Genomic DNA, 22,853 nt, shown 5'->3' with positions numbered 1-22,853 from the left:
TTTGTCAAAAGATAATCCATGCCATTTCATCAAATACTCAACCATAGTATGGTTAGAAGCACTCTTTCTCTTTGGCACATATCCAATCCTTTTTTCTTTATGCATTAGTGGTAACTCATCAAAAACTTGTATTTCTAGTCCAACATAAGCCTTCAAATGTGACACATGGAATACATCATGTATCTTGGTAGTTGGTGGAAATAATAGTTAGTATGCAACCTCTCCAACTTGCCTTAAAACTGTGTATGGACCATAATAGCAATGAGCCAACTTGGTATTAGAATTGTCCTTGAGAGATCTATACCTTGATTTAGAAAGTCTCAAGAATACATAATCCCCTTCCTTGAATTCTAATGGCCTTCTATTCATATCTTCATAGTACTGCATCCTTTCATGTGACCTCTTGATATTGCTCTTATATTTTTGAAGCAAAGCTTGCATCTTTTCTGCTGCTTGTTTTGCATTCGGGTTAACACCCTCTTGCTTGGAAGTACAGATGCAAGTTATGAATCCTGCAAAGTCATCGACGATGTGGGAGCACATTAACAAGCTACAGGCTCTTCAATAGGAAGTTCTTCAGGCTGGGAAGGAGATATCATCACAGGATATGGCAATCACGTTGCTGTCGCATTTGCCCTCTCAGTACTCAGCATTTTACTCTTCTTTGATTACCAGTGGCAGGCTCAACACCATCACATGGAAGGAGCTTGTGCCCATGGTCTTGGACCAGGAGGAAAGATTTACGAACCCTCCACACGACGGAGGTTCGGAGGCCTTAACTGGCCCCACCGGTTGAAAGGCCGTAACAAGGGAAAAGGGAGGGCTTCATCCGAGAAGTCTTCTGAGAAGATGTCCGACTCAGACCGCGAGAAACTGAAGGCAGAGAGGACCTGTAATGATTGTGGCGAGAAAGGCCACTATTGAAGGCAGTGTCCCAAGCGGAGCACCGAGAAGGGTGCAAAATCCTCAGCAACAACCGTGAAGATTTCAGCTTTAGTGCACTTGGAGGTGATGGACACCAATGTTTCATTTTCTTCAGGCTAGGAGGAGCTTGGAGGACTCTCTACTACGGATACTTGGGAGTGGATGAATCAAGTTTCCTTTAGAGTACGACGGCGACGTTGAAGTGAAGCTATAAGAGTGTGGCAACGCAGCAACATCGTCTCCTACGAGAATCCCAGCACAAGCGTTTACAAGATGGAAATTGAGTGAGAAGAGAATCGAGTTTCCTTTGGAGAACGACGGCGACGTTAAAGTGGAGCTATAAGAGTGTGGCAACGCAGCAACATCGTCTCCTACGAGAATCCCAACACAAGCGTTTACGAGATAGATGACACCTTGTCCATGCAAGTATGAGCTAGGTTATGGAAGATTAGCTTCTCAGTTGAGTTGTTTTATGCTCCCGAGTGCGGTTGGCCAAAGCCCCATGACCTTGATTAGTTCCTGCACATTTTCTATTATGCAAGGGCTTTCCAATTGAGATTATGAAAATTTTATTAGATAAAAGAGAGGATCAAGAGCCAAGCTCTAAAACCAACTTAAGAGAAAAATCTTCAAAGAAAAGAAATATACACTCATGTAAAATATCATACAAGAGAAGGACACCATTGAATCTTGCATGAAGCAAGAAGATGAGTAATCTTGATTGCTTAAGTGATTGATATCTCACCACACTCATAGTTGTCTTTTATACTTGAGCCCCATTACACACTACATTATTGATGTCCATCCTTGCAGCCTTGGCCATTCATATCCCATGGCCTCTAACCCATATAGGTATTACAAATCAAAAGTAACCACATTATAAAATCTAAGATAATATGATATTAACCATTTGAACAAAACAAGAAAGATAAATCTCATCAAATCTCTAATACACTCCATTAGATTACCATGTAGTATGGAATTAGCTCCTTTTTACATATCTCACAAGCCTGCCATCATGAATGGATATAATATCTTTTGTCGAGTGGCGTAAAATTGTTATGTTATATAGTGCAATCTAATTAGAATTATGCATTAATAACAATACACTACTCAATAGAAGTTCTAGAGAAAGATGAGATAAATTACTCAAGTAGTGATGGATGTATAGTCCTCATTTAAGTCTACAAATTTCTTCTTTATGAAGATCCATCCAAGTTCTTCTTCAAAAATTGTAGGCTCCAAATTTTATTCAACCACACTCATTCAATTAGCATGACACATGAAAAAAACAAGGTGATGCTACTCAATAGGAGGCTATACTACTTGAAAAAAGAACGAGGTATAACTTGACAAGATGATTCTTATGAAAATCAAAGGGGTTAGTATGTGATGGAACAAGGTTGTGTTACATGGCAAAAAGATATTGCACCAACATGTGAAAGGAGAATGCACCACATGGTAAAAACACATTACAATACATGGTAAAAACACATTACAATACATGGTAATATAACTGAATAGTAAAATTTAGGATACCCAAAGGTGAACTTGAAGAGATATATACTTCTTGATTACCATTTCCATAAAACTATATTAAGTAAAAATCCAATGATTAAAGCTTGAAATTAGCACTAGGCTTCATTAAACACATTACTAATTTACCACGTTATACTCAACCAATTTACTAATGATTATACTCAACCAATTTACATTTCTAAATCTACTTTGAGCTTACAAATTTAAAAGAAGATTCACCCATCTCATTCTTGAGATAACCACCACCCAATTACCAACAATATTGCTTGGCTATTACTTAAATCAAAAATTACTAAAAACTCAAATAGTGTCCTTGTATTAAAAGAGACCTTAATACACTTTCATCTTTTTTCAATAAACTTTATCTTTCATCAAATTAAAAAAGTTAGTTCAAATTCACTCCAAATTATATTAGCTTAGATGATATAAATAACTCTAGTAGTAATTGATGCAAAGCCCTTATTTAAGTATAATAATTGAAAGAGCATTTAAAGCCTTCGAATTTCTCAATCAAACTTTAAATGCAAATGTTAAAAGAACAAAGAAAAATCAAAGGTTTTGATGAGACCATTGCACCGACCATGACTTAGATGGGCCATGTTTTTTTTCGAACTATGCACATATGTAGTTGTTATTGACTAAGGAGAAGAAATACTTTTTTAATCTATTTCCTTTGATTAAGAACTAAAAATATTTTTTGTAAAAAAGAGAAAGGAAAGAATTTTTGCAAGGCTATCCAATTGCGAAGTGCCTACGAAGTGGATATACCCATAAGATTTGACATGACAATAAAGGAACGTGTTCCGGTATGCACCAACACAACGCGGATAGTAGCCTTCTTCCATGTGAAAGAAACCACAGAGTGTGCGTGCGAGAGAGAGAGAGAGAGAGAGAGAGAGAGAGAGAGAGAGAGACTATCATATCCCATGCATAAAGAAGTGATAAAGCCTCATCATGAACCTATATATGAAGAGACTCAATGTGAAGAAAAGTGTCGTAGTTTCCTGTGTTTAAATGTAAGATGGAGAAGATGTCCTAGGAGTAAATTAAGGAGACAACAACATAAGAGAAGAGAATCTAACATCTTCAAAGGATGATCAAAAGAAAAGGCAAGAGGCCAAATGGCTAAGTCAAAAAGAGAATAAAGAGGTACTACAAAGCTTGTCAAGAAACAAAAAACCTCCTCAAGTCCAAGAAGAAGCCCAAGTAGAAAAGGAAAAAGGAAAGCGTGAAACCTCGAAATTAACTACCGCAATGAAGGAGGACAACGCACTAAAAGAAAGGGACATCTAGATTAGCCTAGATTAAGGAGATTAGTCTAGGTTTAGAGAGAAAAGAGAGTAACGCCTTGTATTTCATGGATTATCAAAAGTTAGCCCCAAATATGGCCTATTTGGTATATATACATGACCACCCCTTTCACGCCATCATAAGTGTTGTCCACGGGCATGATCCATTGGCCTTGGGTCCATTATTCATATGAGACCATTTACTTTATTATAAACCATCCCCACCCAAAAGGTTTCGTCCTCGAAAACATTGAGATATATAAACCCATGCCTTCCTCCACTAGCATGTGTATACTTTGTCTCATAGATCTCTGCAAAAAGCATGGCCTCCTTGATGGTTTCGGGTCTTTGAGCATCCACATCAACCTTAATGTTACTTTGTACCCCTTTGATCAATTTGTACTTCTCACTCAAGCCTTCCACATGAAGTGAGAACTTCATGAACTTGTGCACATAATCCTTGACACTGCCCGTTTGAGTGAGATCATCCCATTTCTCCACCATCCTTGATCTATTAAGGGCCAAAACCAAGGTTCTCCTCATCTCATTCTTGAAATCTCCCCAAGTAGTGATCAAATAGCCATGCGCATTCAAGTGTCGCCACCATGCATGGGCATAACCTTCTAGATGCAAAGTAGCAAACAACACCTTGGCCCTATCACTACAAGGACTAAGTTCAAAGTAAAGCTCTATCTTATCAATCCATTCTTTGAACTCCTCATTGGTTAAGCCTTCACCCTTGAACTTAGTAAATGTTAACTTGTCCCTTTAGTCCCTTAAACTCATCTTCATCACCACCTTGCTGATGAACATGCAATCTATGCTCAAATGGTCTAACATGATTGCCCCCAAACTCATTGAAGTGATAAGGTCTACCATGATTAAGTTCCATCCCATTAAAATGATGACCCATCTCATCAAAGTCATGACCACTCATGTGTGAAGAATTCCAATATCCATTCTCCCTTAATTCATCCAAAACTAAACCTTTGATTTTGTCCTAATTTCTCCCTTGCATTGATGAGACCTCATTCATAGGACCATGCATAGGCATACCTGACATACTTGTTCCACCTTGATACATCGATGACAGAGCCAAGTTCTCTTTTCCAAGAATAGATCCGTGATTCCCATCAACATGGTGTATACTAGCTTGAGGAATATGCGATGCATTTGCATGTGACGGTCCCACAAAAGATCCATATGCTTGTGGCCCCATTGGTGGAAAAGAGTTTGGTGCATATTGATGCAACATAGGTCCATCGTAAGCTTCTTTGCCTTTATCAGCATCTTGGCTCAAGCTTGTGATCCCATCATACAACTCCTTGCTCATAGAGTCAAACTTGTCCACCATGAACTGAAATCTTTGATCCATCCTTTCAATCATAGTTTGCATGAAATACATCATGTTGTTCATGTTCATGTCCCCACATTGATTCAAGGTCACCATTTCTATCTTCTCAATCAAGAAAATCAAGAAATCCAAGAATTTCTTAGTGACATCTAGATTAGCTTTGGATTAGCCTCGATTAGCCTTGTATTAGCCTAGATTAAGGAGATTAGTCTAGGTTTAGAGAGTAAAGAGAGTAATGACTTGTACTTCATGGATTATCAAAAGTTAGTTCCAAATATAGCATATTTGGTATATATACATGACCACCCCTTTCACACTATCACAAGTGTTATCCATGGGCATGGTCCATTGGCCTTAGACCTATTATTCATATAAGACCATTCACTTAAATGTAGCACGCAGAAGCTCTGAGAGTCTTCTTTCAGCCCTAAACACCACTTAGAACATGCTGATGCAAAAACGCAAACAAAAGGGAGAGGAGAGAGAGAGAGCTGGAAATTCACTATATTCATATGGTACAAAAAGGTACCCCTAAATCTGCAGGCATGGGCTGCCTTCATGAAAAGGTGGAAACACCCAAAATAGTCCTAATGCTAGACCCACTCCATTAAGGGAGTGAATGATCTTAACTATGAGCACACATGCCTATTTATAGGCTCTTGGACACTTGGAGTGCCAAGAAGACTGCTAGTCGGCCAGCCGACTGGTCGGTCTATATTTCATAAAGCGTTGATGCGCCTGCAGCCGACAGTCCTCTGGTACAGCCGACAGCATCCTTCCATGTCCTTCTCCTAGTCCAACACTGCCACATCTGCACTTTATGCTACAAATCTTGGTTCTAGTCCTCTTTGTCTGGCTGCCCCTTCTGGACTAGCTTCAAGACATGTCCATGGGCAAAACTTGCACATGACATCCCCCTCTGCTAAACTTGATGACGGGATTCCAACCTGTTCTTGGATGACTGTCATCATCAAATTCCCTAAGTCCCTCTGTCATCCATCCATCTCTGGCAACCCTTTTCACTGAAAACCCGGCCCGGTCTCCAAAACCACTCTAACTCTGAATAAGATCTATGCATCTGTTCCATCCAATTCCCAATCCGTTCCTGCCTTGTCTCTGAACACCGTCTTGGTCTTCATTCCTGAGAAATGAGTCTGGCACTCTCACTCCACCCCTTGGAGGATCATCCTTCCTTGGGACCGTTGCCCGAAAACCTATCTGGCTCACAGGACTGCCATCCCCTCTGGCTTTGTGGAACACCACCAACAAACCTCCTGGGAGCTCTTCCCGATCTTGTGTTCCTTGCCTTGGGCTTCGTATTGCGCACTTTCCTATACCTTGGACTTGTACACCTTCATATGGAACTGAATCAAGGTTTAGCCTTGCTGAGCCTGATGCTCTGATACCAATGTAGCACGCGGAAGCTCTCAAAGTCTTCTTTCAGCCCTATACACCACTTAGAACATGCTGATGCAAAAACGCAAACAAAAGGGAGAGGAGAGAGAGAGAGATAGCTGGAAATTCAGTATATTCATATGGTACAAAAAGGTACCCCTAAATCTGCAAGCATGGGCTGCCTTCATGAAAAGGTGGAAACACCCAAAATAGTCCTAATGCTAGACCCACTCCATAAGCACACATGCCTATTTATAGGCTCTTGGACACTTGGAGTGCTGGCCGACTGCTGGTCAGCCAGCCGACTGGTCTATATTTCATAAAGCGTTGATGCGCCTGCAGCCGACAATCCTCTGGTACAGCCAATAGTCCCTTCATGTAGCCGACAGCATCCTTCCATGTCCTTCTCCTAGTCCAACATTGCCACATCAGCACTTTATGCTCCAAATCCTGGTTCTAGTCCTCTTTTTCTGGCTGCCCCTTCTGGACTAGCTTCAGGACATGTCCATGGACAAAACTTGCACATGACACTTTGTTACACACATAAGCACAAAAATGGGTTGGCAAAATGTTATCAGGTGATTTTGTAGCCACTAGTGAAGAAGAGAGGGAGAAGGCTTTTTGAAGAGTTGATCTGATAAGAATATGGTAAGAGTCACTTTGCTTGCGATCTTGCTAAGGAAGCCACAAACATCACCAGACACCAACAACACAAGGAGAAGCAAGTGGAGACAAACCTGCAAAAATGCCCTTAAAGACTAGTTGAAACTTTCCAATAAGTTACTCACCCAACTAAAAGGGATGCCTAACCATTACTAGAAGTTGCAATGCAATGAGTGCATACTCATTCACCATTAAAAATAGGAGTAATAATATTACGTGTGGTTTATTCTAGCTTGGAATAGATAACCTCGTTCAGCAATTACAGGATGTTTGAAAACAGGAGTAATAATATTACGCGTGGTTTATTCTAGCTTGGAAAAGATAACCAATAAAGCTACACCTCCACCAAGAGGCTAATCTATAAACAAATATGCTAAAGGCTTCCATATCTCACTATTGCAAACACCAATGGCTAGGATGGAACATTAAGAGCTGAAGGACCAAGACAACAGCAAGTTGAATCCTCAAGAGCTTGAGAATCAGCAAGACCCATAAACCCTCAACAAAGACATACACAAATCGACCTTCTCAATTACTGAACCTCTAGCTCAAAACAAATTCATGAAGTTTATAATCGGGTAAGTTCGATGCTCTAATCTAACACTCTCAATGACCTAGTGGTTAAAAAACGAAAAGCGCGATGATCTACACGAGTATGATGAGCACGTAGGAGGTTTATGCACGATACGTACGCTCAACAGATCAACGTATTAGGTGTTAAGTACCTCAACACTAATCAACGAATTAGAGACCTCATCCATCAAGGTTAGGGGGGGCGAGATTAGGGATTAGCAAGCAAATACTTGGCTAGGGTTCTGGATTCATAAAGTAAGTATAATGGCTGTTTACAGCAGGTTAGCTAGTTATGGGATATTTATTACTATGTAAGTGAGGGCCATGGTTATTATGAGACACACTTGTGCAGATGCACCACTCAAGGTCTAGCTTGGACCACGCGAATAGACATGATCGTGCAAATTTGCAATGCACGTAGGTTGGTGTCAAAGGCCTTCAGGCAAGCTTCAGTGGTATGGGACGCCAGAGTTAGAAATGGAGCTATAGAATTGTGCATAAACCCTAGCCTCGGCTCAAGGAGGTGAGCTAGCCTGCTACCCGTACGATTTGGTTGGTACTAACCGTGTTCTCAGCTATGTTTAGGGCAGATTCGGGAAGGACTGTACATTATGCTAGCCTATAACAACTGTTTATCTCAGTTAGGAAAAACACTTGATTATGCTAAGCCTTCACTTCTCCAAAGTTTAAATTTCAACACACTTAAATAATGTTCTTAATTGAAAGATGAGTAAAATTCACATTTTACAAGTATACAAGGATGAATGTGCAAGCCATACAAACACGTGAAAGATTGGATAGGCACCTGCATGTCTGTATGGAAATGTACATGTACAAAGGTGGTACGACTGCTGGGCAGCAAGACAGATGGCTTGACAAGCTGAGAAAAGACAATACTGTGAGGGCAGCTTTCAGAATGTATGCTGGGCAGTATCTGGGATTGTGTTGGCAATGTGGATAGGCTGGGCAGTTTCAACAGGCTACTGGGTAGCCTGAACCAAGCCGGGCAAATCTGGGCAGGTGAAACAGAGATATGGGTAGAGCAGGCAAGTAACATGCCAGATAGGTGGACGGACCGCATCAGTGATGGAGAGTTTCAAATTCCGGCTATTTGCTGGAGGATTGTTTACAATGGTGCACTGACTAAGAGGAGGAACTCCAAGTAGCCGAATTGGCTCACCCCTTAGTCCTGACACATTGGTCATCACCTTGGCCTTTAAATCCCGCATCAGAAAAGCACTTTGCAGTCCACTGCCCTTGTCCTGGGGAGAGATCAGACTACTACCAAAGTTTTCATCTACCGTACTGGGGCTAAAATCATGGCACATCTTGCTAAAGAAAAACAGAACCTCCTGGTAAGCTCCTACTCAGTATGTATCCATGACAGCATAAAGGCCTAGGTTAAGTCCACCTGGGAAGGTTTAGAGCTTGGACAGGGCAGGTCCCAAAGTCAATCCCCACTGGCCACCCGTTGGTATTGTGGCCCCATGACCACAAGTTCTACCTGCCTCAGTGCAAGTATGTAAAAAACCGCCTCTACACGGGCATCCAATATCATGACTTCAGGTGGATCTAGGCAAGAAAAAAAGTCCATCTAGGGGGGAGATCTCGATGTTTATAATCTTCAAGAGTACAATCTTTTTCTTCATTCAGACACTTTCTTTCAATTTTGTAAAAGACAAAATTTTGTCCCTTTGAAAAGAGTGAAGGTCCAAGGCGAACCTGACAAAAAACATGCAGCCGAGATCTTCTATCTAGATCTACTCTTGCAGATTTTCCTGGGACTGGTCTAGTCCAACAATTTTGTGCACAGAGTACCTGCATATCACGACAACTTCTTATATCAAATACATAGGATGCAAAGCTTCAAAGAAGAACATTCATTAAAAAGCAATGCATCTTTTAAACCAACTTCTAGCTTGTATATAACATCACAAAAAAGTGCCACACTCTTAGCAGTGAGCACTCGTAGACAACATTCCTTGGACCAACCCCCCCCCCCAGACAACACAAAAAAAAAACATCCGAGCATGACCAAGAGCAAACACCAGAATCAAAACCGTAGCTGTGTTTCACAACAACCAAGAAAACATAGTTAACCGTTTTGTAAATGGAAGAAAGCACTGTTTAATAATGTGAAAACATCTCTTACTCTCCATTTCAAAATATATATATATATATACATTATAAACTTCCAGCTGCTTACATAACTTACTGATCTATAAACATGACAACTTGTTAGAGCTATAAACATTAGACAATGTCTATTCTTAGGCTCCCTAGATGTTTAGAAAGCCAAAGGTGTTAGAAGCAGTGAAATTACATTAGAATAACAAGTTGCTTGGCAAACATCACCAATAAGGCTCAATTCCACTCCCAACGGATTTGCCACCACTTACAACATAGCACTGCTAACCACGCCTTCCTACCAGACAGAGAAAAGGGGGCAAAGGTTGGCCATAACCGACAAGAGCTATAAACATTACAATGTCTATTCTTAGGCTACCTAGATGTTTAGAAAGCCAAAGGTGGTCATAGATGTGCTCTTTGAGACTATCACCTGCTTACACCATATGCTTACTAGATATGGACTGTCTCCCATGGTTGGCCCTCGAGTCCTCCATGCCAATAACTTGGAAGGGGCAGAGCAGGTCTTGGTAATCACAGGTCGTCACTTGGTTTGATCGCCATGGCCTTCAAATAGACCGCCACCTACGCCTTTCTACTTTGATAGCAAACATTTGATTTTCACCTCCCTTTACTCTTTGCCACGGCTCCTCTTCTTGTCTTCGTAGAAAAGGAGGCTAGCTCACAAGCATGGGGAGCATGACAGTGATGCTAGCACCCATGTTGCATACTTCTTTCCACCTCCGGCTGTCGGCCAGCTAGGCACGTCAATAATGCTCGGGACCCTCTGCATTCTCTAGAATTATTGCCCCCTTGAAAGGGTTCATCATGAGGATAGAATTACCTTAGCCCTCGGGGTGCCATAAAGAGAAACCTCTCCTTAAAGATGGTCAGAAACCAATGCAATCGAGTAATAGCGGCCTTCTCCATGGTCTCAGCGCTTGAAAACATTGAGAAGCTATGGACAGAGTCAAGAGAGAATGCTTAGCTTGTGCTGAGGGTATTGATTGTAGCATGCATTCAATGATGAAAAAGTGGATACAAAATTGACATTAATTTGTCCTTCAGAAGCTAACACTTTGTAAGGACCCTGTTTATTGTTCGATTTTTTTCCGCCCCCCATCCTATTAATAATCGACCGAAAAAAAAAACCCAAAAAAACCCCCCCAAAAAAAAAAAAGCAAAAGGGGAAAAAAAAATCAATTGCCAAACTGCTTCAGGAGGCATGTTAAGTTATTTGCAGGGAAGGTGAAAAGAACCTGTTTGGCAGTGGCGGAGAAGCTGAGCGCACCACGTGAGGCCGGAGCGCCTTCGCCTTCATCATGGCAAGAGCGGTTGGGCGCTAGAAGAATGTGCACTGCCCCTTGAGCAGCTTCAGCCTCAGCCTGGGCGGCCGACGCCCGTGTGGACGCATGGACAATTGCAGAAAGACGGGCCTCATGTCATGAGACATGGGGCTGCTCACGCTGGGGCTTAAAAAAGCACAGCAGCGGCCTTTAGAGATTAGGGCGTGGGAGAGACAATAAGACCACCGCCTGAGCCGGCCCTGGACTCCCTGGTGTGAACGGCCGGCCCTGGACTCCCTCGTGTGAACGGCTTGAAGACTGTGCCCGACCCAAATTGGCACTAAGCCTCCATCAGTTAATTTTCGTCTGCATTATTTTTTTTCTCTCGTGCTTGTCTAAATTTCTCTCGTGCTTGTCTAAATTTCTAAGTAGCCTATGCAATAGAAACTTAAATTCACTTGCTTTGCTTTCTCATAGTCCTCTGACCTTAAGAAACACATCGGTCCCTTAGTTTTCTTAGCTTGATTTCTCTTTTGCAAGGTCCTTGTCATTTCATGGGAGCATGAAACATAAAACCGCGTGCCATCATAGATGCCTTTTTTGCATCAACTGCACGTTTGCCTTTTTCGATCGTGTCGTCAAAGCTTTGGGTAGATTTTTGTCTCACGGAAATCCATCTCACGGATTTCCTTCTCACGGAAATCCATCTCATGGAAATCCGTCTCACGCTATTAACTCTCACGGAACTAAACCTCATGGATTTCCTTCTCACAGAAATCCATCTCATGGGTTTTCCCTGATTCATGAGATTATCCCTCACGACTTGCACTTTCTCACGGTTTGAGCACCTGCACCTTCACGTTACATAATTTGACCTCTTCAATCTCGCAACTAACACACCCTGTTTATTGCTCACACCGCTAATACCCTTCTCATCACAATTAACCTTCTTGGCATTTATACCAAAAGAAAGAAAGAAAGACAACAACAGGGAGTGGTACATGTTCCACCAGTCTATAGACTGATCTTTTTTACATGTACAGATGTCAAACCCAGAAGCCACAGAGACCCCCGTGGTAACACAGGCCAGTGCGACATGCTCCTTGATGAGCCGGAAGAAAAGGCCAACACGAGAAGCAAAGATGAACTACCTGGGTCCATACGCCCAAGACTTCCATGTTGCCATCATCTCAGCAAGGAGATCCATATGGCACATGGAAAGGTGGCACTGCAATACCACAGCCTAAAGTGCCTCCAGATTCTGGAAGAGGTAGAAGTAAAGGACAAGTTGGAAAAGGTGGGCCTCAACAAAATGGCACAGGTTCTTCCCAGGAATATTGACACATGGAGCTTTGTACCGAATACATAAAGACATATGACAAAGCCACCAAGCAGGGTATAGCAACGAAAGCCGATGGCACCACAGAGCAAGTCCTGATCACTGAAGATCTAATTTGTGAAGCTCTGTAACTCCCACCTCTAGTCAAGATACATGCCCATGCCTTTGACAAGATGCCTCTGGATGCTATGTTGAAGAAGAGCTCCTACAACTCTAATGGAACTGAATATGAGAACATCAGAGATGAAGCAATAGAGAAGGCATGCAGGGTAATGTCTTTAATCATGTAGGTGAAGCCAGTGGGCTGATACAACAGGGTAGCGCTGAACAGAATCGCAAAAGTCCATGAAGAAAAGGAGGAGGACTGGGCATACTACATACACCGAGAAATGGAAAACTACCTCAAAGCCCATCAATCCAAGATATGAAACCCATACTTCATGACACAAGTCCTGAACCATGTGGCTCAAAGGACCCTTCCAGAACCAGAACCAGCAAAGCAAATGCAATTGGCACTCCTTCTAGAGTAACCCGCACTGACTGTTGTTGCAGAGATGCAAGAAGGGCAAGCTGTCCTCCCTCATGGAAACAAAAGCTATAATGAAGGAGATCAAGAAAGGAAGAAAAAAGAAGATGGAAAGAAAGATAGATGAGAGGTGTCATTCCAGATGTGGCTGAGGAAACACAATGGATTGAGGCTGAGCTCACACAAGAGATCAAATCATACCAGGAAGTACTTGAACAGCAAGAAGCCACTATCAGTGTGAGAGAGGCCACACAAGAAGAAACACAGCAGATGACTCCTCCTCAAAGCCCAGCTCAGCTAATATTCAAAAACCTATCTCCGCTCAAGAATTCTACTATGATAGACACACCTGCGGTTGGGAATGGAGCTAGAGACTGGAGCAAAAGCAGTGTCAGCTGAAGAACCCCGAGAGCATAAAGCAACAACATCGTTCCCGGTGCAAGATCCAGCAGTGCCACTGGATACAGGTAAAAGACCAAGAGATGAAGATACACCCAGTCTGAGCAAAAGAAGGCGTCTAGAGGACGAAGAAGAATACCAGAGCTGTCATTCCTACAGAATATAAACTATGAACAATTCTTACAAGAAACTGTGGAAGGCTTGGATGAGCTACTGAATCTCCTGCATGCTGGACTGGAAGGGGCAGCGGGCACAAGTGCATCACTTTGGGAGCAAGAGCAACAAGTATGGCAGTGCCACCTCCTCACAACACATATGCTTCATGATCGTAATGCCGTACTCTGGAAGCAAGCTCAAGAGTCCAGCACACAAGTATAGACCTTGAAAGAACACTTGACAATGGTAGAGGCCACACATCGAGATGTGATCATGAAGAGTTTAAAAGCCACCGAGGAGCAAGAGGCCAGGTACCAAGTGCTGGAAAACAATAATTTGGTTCTCAGCCAAACTATTATCCAAAGAATTAAAGAGAATATGGATCTTAAGGTGCAGCTGGAGCAAGCTAAAGAGCAACTTCAGAAGGAAGTTGCCCCCATAACCATGAGCTAACAGCCATTCATGCCCAGCAAGTACATGAGCTCCAACATACGTCCTTGGCCAAATAAGAGGAGCTACAAAGCCAGATCTAGACGCTATCCTTAAGTCTTAAGGAAGCAGAAAGCAGAGCTACCCACTTGCAACAAGAAAGGCAACAGACAAACAAGGCACATGCATAGAAGGTGAGAGCTCTTAATGATACCATTAGCACCAATCAAGTTGAGATGCAGAGAATAATGATTGCACACCAAGAGGCAATGGTGCAAGTCACCCAACAGTCACAAGAGTATCAAAGACTGGCTGCCGAAAGACTTCAAAGAATCACAGAACCAAAGGGAGGCTACCGCTAGATGTGCGTAAGAGGAAGGAACAAGGTGCTTCGAGGACTTAAATGTTGCACGGATGGTCCGAGAAACAACCATTTCAAACCTCCTCAGCACCAATGACTCCCGTCTACAAGAATTGGAATGACACCTAGCCATACATGATCGAAGTCAAAGACAAGAGCCTACAGATGAAATGCGCCTACTCCTTGAGCGAGCCTCGGAGATAGGTCAGTTTGCAAGTAACTCCTTGGTCCCCTCCTCAAACTCTTACTCCATTTTTGTCTACACTAACCCTCTCATTGTTTCAATATGATATAAATCTGTCTGAGGACCTAAGCCTAGGTGAACTAACCCTCATTAAGCAAAATACTGAGCGTGATACTGATCCCATTATCATTATGGAAACTTTACGGGGGGATGTAGTCTTAACTAATCCACATGATATTTACTTTTATCCATTGTACCCTATTGTGTTAAACCTTCGTAGTTGGTGTCGGGTACTCCAAAAATCTCAAATCTTGGACAACAGTGTCAAAAAATTAGACCTGTTTTTTCTAGATGATATTCCCGAAACACCGACCAACTACGAGGTGGTAGCACAAAGTTATCAAATGGATTATAAGCCATGGTGGGTGGCTAGAAGTCTACAATACTCACCAGCACTTAAACTTATGTGAGTCTTCTTTATATCACCCTTTTGGTATTCTAAAACTATACCATAATATCTACAAACATTTAGAATCCATGTTAACCAATGTCCTTTACACTTTTGATAACACCCATATTGAATATCCTAACATAAGTCGTGAGGATATCACTGAGCTTCAAGATTTTATGAAATCCCACAAACCTAGCCACCCACCCCCCAGCTCAAGCCACGGTCAGGAAGAGACACCAACTTCATCATCCATCCCTACTCACCCAATATATTCTAATGTAGCTAGTAAACTACTTAAGCCATATCCTAATGCACCGCCTACTAACAAGTCTCAAGCCGACTGCATTTTTTCTACTCTCACTTCTCAACATATAGAATTTCCCACTAACCCTCTCACCCCCAAGGAGGTACCGGCACCTGACCCGTCTCCCCCACGGCAAACTCAGGAGGTACGACATACTCTTCCCCAAGACAATATTGAAGCTTTTACTGATGATACTATTTTGGAGTCATTGTCTGGTACAGAGTATGAAGGCTTCATACGAGCTGGCAATCCACTATTAAAGCCAAAGAAATGTTCAAGGTGTTAATGCAAATAACACCATTTGAGCAAACTCAAAGGATTCTACCAAAGGCCTACTCCAATCTCACCCCAACAAAGCAACATTATGTACCATACCCTCTCCGAGCACCTTGCCTAGATTTAGAAGGACTGCTACCTATGGCTGGAGAGGGCACCTTGTGGTCTAACGCGGCACGATAGACCAAATTAGCCAATCCACAATTGGCTGACCTACTGGAAATCAAAGTGGTAACATTTATGATCAGTTATTGCTTTCGCAGGCAGCTCACCCAGTCCACACAAGAGAGGGCTATGCAACAATTATCATAGATGACACACACCCCAAGTTGGAAGATTTTGGAATACAGCTAGACTGGAGAAAGGAATTCCTAACAATTCCAGAATACAGCCATGTATATATGTGTCTTTGGAATTTCAAGAGGCCAAGCAGCGAGATTTGCATGTGTGTTATAACTTCCCAATCTTCATGCCGGCTACATTTAGAGACATAAGGGAACAAAGAAAACAGATGCTAACTTGGATACAGGCATGGCGCTGTATCCCGAACCCCGCAATAGTGGCCAGTGTAAAATTGATTGTGGTCCTGATCGATCAACCCAAGGAACCATATGATGGGTATGAAGCTGAGCAATTTGACATGAAAGGTCCATCTGACAGAGGCATGATGTTGTATTATCATTGCCTAAGGTGTCTTCCTGCCTACATGCATGTCACATTTGAGGACATGGTGGTGGACAGGGTTCTGTAGATCACACTCAGCATTCAAAAGAACCCTCAAAAAGCTTCAATCACATCGAAACTTTTACCGTCATGAGTTCAATGACTAGGTCTTTCGACCTCGGTAACAGGTTCTAAGGACAGAACCTACATCAGGTAGGGGGATGTTAATCCCATTTTGGATTAACAAGTATGCTCCTCCAATTAAGGACATTAATAAGTGTCATGTAAAGGTACTACAAAGGTTGTACATTATGAGATATTGGCCACCCAAGCCCTTAGTTAAGTAAGTTTTGGGCGCCCAAGTGTGAATAAGGGCCAAATGTATATAAGGCATTTTCTCATAATAAATAGACATAATCCCCCTTGTGCTATTGTGAGCTCTTCTTTGTGTCTTGAGAGATATTAAGAGAGAGCATTCTAGCACTTGTGTCTCTTCTATGCTTGTATGTTTCATGCTTGTGTGGGAGAGTGAGAGAGAGTGATTGCCTTATGATGCGATGATGCAAGCGACTCTACGATGACAGCGTGGAGGTGGAGCTTAACAAGTGAGCTTGGAGGCCTCAAGGGACTCAAGTTCGAAGCATTGGTAAGTGCCCTATGACAATTGTGTTCTACTGCTCTTCCTTTAGGTGAATGCATTGAGTTCCCTCTTGGAGGTAGGAACATCATCCTCCCTACCTTAGATACAATGCTTCAAACTTGAATCCCTTGATTATAAGAAGCATCCTCCCCGTAACTTGAGCACTTATGTTGGAGGCCTCAAGGGACTTAAGTTCGAAGCATTGGTAAGTTCTCAAGTTGATTATAAGAATCAAGTAAAGTAAAATGAGCCCAAAATTCTCGAGGAGGTGTACCTTGTATCCATTTTGTGTGACTAATGGATACCTTTATCTTTTATTGCCATCGGAACTAAGGTAACACCTTAGCACTTCTAGGTAGGTATTGTTGCAGGCGTTTTAGTTCTGTGTGGGAGTGTTTGATTCTTCCCTCCACCTAACTGAATAGTTTTTCTACTGAGTCCTGTGGATTGGGGTTTGTATCGGTGTCCATTTGTTGAACTTTCTTTTTTCTCCCTTCAAGGTCCTTGTCCAGCTCCTTGATCAAGGTGGTTACTGGTGTTGTTTCGGCTATATTTCACCCATCTTGTTGAGTTGGATTCTTCCTCCACACCAGTGTTTGTGCATTGGTTTTAGTTGGGAGTTAGTTCTGCATGCTTTTACTACCCTTTCCTTTGTATTCGGAGATGTTTACAACAGTGGCCCCACTGGGTGGGGTTTGGGCACCCATACTGTTGTATTGCCTTGGTAGTAACCTTGTGCCATTAGCAAATCCTTTCTAACCCATTGCTTACGAATGCTTTGAGGCCATTTTTGATCTTTGACTGCCTTTTGAACCCTTCTTGTTGTTTCCTTATTAACCTCCTTTTCCTCCTTGTGGGGCTGGTTTCTGAGTTGAACCTTGGGCATCCATTGCTGTGTACCCTGTGACTTATGATGTTTTTGCATAGGGAATGTGGAATTGCTGCCTTTTTTGCTTCATGAGTTGATGTCACTATGCTTGGTGTTGCTATTTCCTCAATCATGGCCTGCTTCCCTGCATTTATCAGGCTCCATAAGGGTACATACGTGACATTGTCGCCCTCGTTTCAGTAGTGCTATCCTCTTCTCCCATTGGATATTACATTTTCTGGTGTAAATCCAGGATTGTCCTAAGATCATTTCCTCTTCCATGGAACCTGTAGGCATGACAAACACCTTCCCAACCAAGGAATTATTTCTGATGGAAATGTTAACACTTAAAAATCCATCAGTTTTCTTAGTTGTCAAGTGCACACTGCGTACTTGTGCATTGGTGGGTTCAAGGTACGGTTTATCTAAGGCTACCCATGTCTCATATGAGATCAGGTTATGACTTGATCCTGTATCTATTAATACAATGCTCGCTATATGGCATTTAGCCGTAGAGAGTTCTACCCTGAGTCGTGCTGGCTCAATGTTCAGTTCCTCTTCGTCTATAAGAGTTAGTGAGGCCATGTTCATATGTAACATTCTCTTTTGGAGTAATTGTTTGGCTTTGGCTACCCTTGCTTTAGCCTCTTCTTGAGCTTGCTGGATTTTTTCCTTTGCGAGCTGCTTTTGTTGTTTTAAGAGATGTTCTTGCAAGAGCATCTCTTGGGTTAGTGGTCCAAAATAAATTTTGAGTTTGCTCCCATTGACGTAGTCCTCCATCTGTACGCGCTTCCTACACCATACATGAGGACAAGGTTCCTCATCTCCAGTTCTTTTTGTTTCAAGTTTTTATCGAACCAATGTTTTTTGTGTAGTTTCTCGACCATGAGTCCATGTGATGCAATTAGTCTGGTATCATCAAGCTTTTCTAAATCAATCAGCCTTTCAGCTAATGCATTCTCCATCAGACGTTCTTGCACTACAATCCTTAAGCTTGGATCTAGGTATTCCATAGGCACTACTGCTTCAACACCATAAGCTAGATGGAAGGGAGTGTATCCCGTCACTACCTTAAATGATGTTCGGTATGCCCATAAGGCTGCTGTTAGCTTATGCTCCCAGTCCGTTTGACTTGCTTCCAAAGTTTTCGTCAAGATAGTACATAAAGTTTTGTTTGTACTCTCTGCTTAACCATTAGCCTATGGATAATAAGGTGATCATTTTCGATGGACTACCAAGAATCCAACAAGTAAATGATCAATCACATCATTAATGAAATGTGAACCGCGATAACTAACTAATTCTAATGGGTAGCTGAATCTCGAGATAATGTGCTCATATAAGAATTTTGCTGTTGTTCGTGAATCAACTCGCTTCGAGGCTCTGGCTTCTGCCCATTCGATGAAGTAGTTTGTGGCCATGATTACATATCGGGCTTGCGAGATGGATGTGCCGTTGGACTAATCAATCCCCCATTTCTCGAAAGGTTGTCTTACAATAACAAGGGTGAGTGGTATCTTGTCCCTTTGTTGTGGGATAGCAAATCGCTAACATTCCTCGCATCTTTTAACAAACTCTATGGTGTCCCTGAACAACGTAGGCCACCATAGTCTTGCTTGAAGTACCTTGCAAGCCGTAATCTCTCCAGCAAAAATACCCTCTGGCTATCCTTGAATGAGCTTCATCCAATATCATGAGACGAACTCATCTTCTCTCACACATCTTCTTAGGACATTGTCCTTACCTAGCTTATATAGTTCTCCCGCAATTGATAAGGTGCAGCAAGCTTGATAAGCCGCTGCATTTTATCTTTGCTCAAGGGTGTTTCTTGTTGCGAAAAACCATAAGCTAGATAATCCGATATCTCCTTGCTCCATTTCGGGCACCATGTCCAATTTGAACAAACAAGCATCAGGGAGGTCATCATCAACACCAGTTGCTAGTTACCTATTTGGAATTCTTGACATATGATCGGCCAACACATGCTGTGTCCCTTTCCTTATCGTGTGACTATAAAGTCGAATTCCAATAGTAATAACAACCAACGTGTGATTCTTCCCGTGGTGCAAGGCTTGTTTACCAAGTATAATAAGGCTTGATGGTCCGAATACGAATTTGTTGGCCAATAGGTAATGTCGATACTTCTTGACTGCATAAACCATGGCCAACCCTTCTCGCTTCGTGGTGGTGTAATTCACCTCTTCATCATTCAGTTGACGACTAGCGAAGCAGACTAGATAGTCCAATTCAAACTCGTCGGGCTGTGCTAGTACGCATCCAATAGCAAAGTTTGATGCATCAATATGCACATGAAATATGAGGTCCTAATTGGGGGGTCTTAGAATTGGGGTGCTGCTTCAATCGATCATATACTTCCTGGCATTCCTCAGTCTATTCAAAGACAATGAGTAGCTTGTACAATGGCCTGATGATTTCAACATAGAAGACAATAAGTAGATTGTACAATGGCCTGGCAATTTTAGCATAGAAGATTATGAAGTGACGGTAATACCCAACGTGGCCCATAAATCCTTGCACACCTTTGTAATTAGTGGATGGTGGTAGTTCTAAGATCAACTTGACCTTGCTGTCACCTGTGGGGATATACCATTCTTTGAGATAATGTGTCCCAATATCACACCATGTTTAACCCAAAATTGGCACTTTAAAGGGTTTAGGGATATACGATATAATCGACATCGCTCAAACACCTTCCTTAAGCAAGCTATATGGTCTGCCCATCGAGAGTGTGCACACAGATCATCAATGAATACCTCCAACCATTTTTGCAAGTAGTCTTTGAAGGTTGTGCACATCAATCGTTGGAATGTTGCTAGGGCATTGGTGAGACTGAAAGGCATGACTTTGCATGCAAATGTCCCCCACATTGTATTGAAAGCTATTTATTCTGGTCTTTTGGTGCTATAGACACCTGATTGTAGCCTGAAAATCCATCCAAGAAGCTGTAAGCTTCTTCACTAGCCATGCTCTCCAAAACATGTTCTGTATAGGGCAATGGATAATGGTCTTTCCTAGTAGTTGCGTTGACCTTTTTAAGATTGACACATACCCTAAGTTTCCCATTATTTTTTGGAATTTTTACGATTGGTGACAACCAATCCATATGTTCTATCTCATAGATGAAATCCGCAGCAATGAGTTTATCTATTTTCTCCTTTACAATTGTTGGGCCCGCCGAGATATGTACTTATCCCGGCGGGCCCGCCGGGAAAACCTAAGAACACCGGTGGGGTTCTGTTCTGTTTATAAACACTACCCGACACCCATCGTGGAACTTTTGTTGAGATAGTCCTTGTTTTGGGGGCGTGATATCTCTCCTCAAAGTACTTGTAGAGCTCTCGAGTTGCTAGAAGTGTCCTCTTGGGAAGAACGTCCTTATCTTGGGGGCTGTCGTCTTTCCTTGTAGGCACTCCTAAGGCTATTGAGCCACTCGTCCTTAGTTCTTTGAATTGGGGGCAGGGTGTGGTTCGTAGCTAATACTTGCGGAGATTTAGGGACAAATTTGGAGTCATTCAGCTTTACATTTGAGCTACGTAGGTAATCTACCTCATTCTGCTTTATGAATAGTTTGATGGAGCCAAGAGTCCTGCTTAGGGGCTTGTATTGGTTCTTGATACTTGATATAGTTTAGAGTAGACAAGGGTCTATTGTCCTATACTAGAGTATTGGGCAAGCATAGATCTTTGATTTTCTTTGTGAATGTTAGAGAAGGTCTATTGTCCTATACACTAGAGTATTGGGCAAGCATGTTTTGTAATACGTGAGTGACTTTGTTGTTTTTTCATTTGTGTATTCATTGTTATATGCTTGGTTGAATAGGTTATTTGTTGAGATGGAGGACAATGTTGGATCCAGTGATACCTCCAATAGAGTCCAAATTCCAAATAGTAGGAAAAAAAAGGCACCTGGGATAGAGTGGCAATATGCAATTAATGTTGGTGATCAATTCATAGATTGGGAGTGTAAGCTATGCCATGCAGTAAAATCAGGTGGGGTGCCTCGACTAAGAGAACACTTTTTAGGCAGACCGAAGAAAAAGTCATGTACCCACCCCTCTGCACCTGTAGTGGCCAAACGCATAAGAGAAGAAATTCAAAAGAAAGATTCAAGAAAACATGACACTGCTACCGTTAATGTATCAAGGCAGCAAGAACACTGTTGTTCTAATCATCAAACTCCCGCTACATCGCCTGCTTGTACTCCGAACGTCAATGTGCAACCAGAAAGTAATCTACCCAGTGCATCTTCCTGCAAGCGGAACTTTGACGTAGGAAATATACCCATGCGTCAAACTTCATTGTAAGAAAGCCTACGTCAAGGTCGGCTCGATGATGCACAACTCGCCCTTGCTGAAGCGATTTACTTTTCTGGGAGTGCTATGATGATGGTGGACAGTGAGCATTGGAAGAGAGCATGGAAGAAAATTGGTGAGTTTGGACCAGGGTTTTCACCGCCTACGTACCATGCTATGCGAAATGATCTATTAGAGAAATGTTCTGCGCAAGTAAAAGAACGTGTACAAAGAATAATTCTTAGCAATATAGAGCTTTCTGGATGTAGTATAGTAAGTGATGGATGGTCTAATGTACAAAGAAAACCATTAATTAATATAATGGTTATTTCACCTAGAGGTGAGACTTTCATCCGTGCCGTGGATTCTGCTGGTTCAATCAAAACTGGGGCTTACATTGCTCAAGTCATTGGCTCTGTGATAGAGGAAGTGGGTGCCAAAAATGTAGTCCAAGTCGTCATGGACAATGCAAAGAATTGCAAGAATGCATCCAAAATCCTACAGCGACAATATCCACATGTTTTTCGGTAGGCTATAATACTCATAGTTTGAATTTTGTATTAAAAGATTGGTATAAAAGTGATGATACCAAATGGTTTGCCTCAATCGTCGACACTGCTCGCCAGCTTGTGAGATCCATGCTCAAGAGACAGAGAGTGTTAGATATTTTTCGACCTCGCATGTCAGTTATGTTAAAGCTTCCAGCGGAGACTAGGTTTTGCACTCACTTTTACACTTTTGAGTCTCTTCTTCGAAATAAAGATGCAGTTTGCGAAACATTTACATGCATGGCAT

At 42.1% G+C, this 22,853-nt stretch overlaps 1 long non-coding RNA gene across 3 annotated transcripts; it reads right to left on the bottom strand.

Moving 5' to 3' along the window:
- Positions 1-2,409: 2,409 nt before the first annotated feature.
- On the bottom strand, positions 2,410-11,402 carry LOC147622824 (uncharacterized). 3 transcript variants are annotated; one of them, XR_015269535.1, is made up of 5 exons: positions 11,124-11,402; positions 10,907-10,988; positions 10,319-10,822; positions 9,460-9,555; positions 2,410-7,238 (listed from the first exon to the last, which is right to left on the bottom strand). It is a non-coding gene; the product is annotated as an uncharacterized LOC147622824 (long non-coding RNA). The 3 variants fall into 3 exon arrangements; XR_015269537.1 differs by lacking the exons at positions 2,410-7,238; positions 10,907-10,988 and having other exon boundaries at positions 9,319-9,555; XR_015269536.1 differs by lacking the exons at positions 2,410-7,238; positions 10,319-10,822; positions 10,907-10,988 and having other exon boundaries at positions 9,319-9,555.
- Between the last annotated feature and the right edge of the window lie 11,451 nt (positions 11,403-22,853).

Source organism: Cibotium barometz, chromosome 28 (assembly GCF_041138505.1).
Source record: "Cibotium barometz isolate CiBa-2024 chromosome 28, ASM4113850v1, whole genome shotgun sequence".
Taxonomy (NCBI): domain Eukaryota; kingdom Viridiplantae; phylum Streptophyta; class Polypodiopsida; order Cyatheales; family Cibotiaceae; genus Cibotium; species Cibotium barometz.
This window is presented reverse-complemented; position numbering and strand designations above follow the sequence as displayed.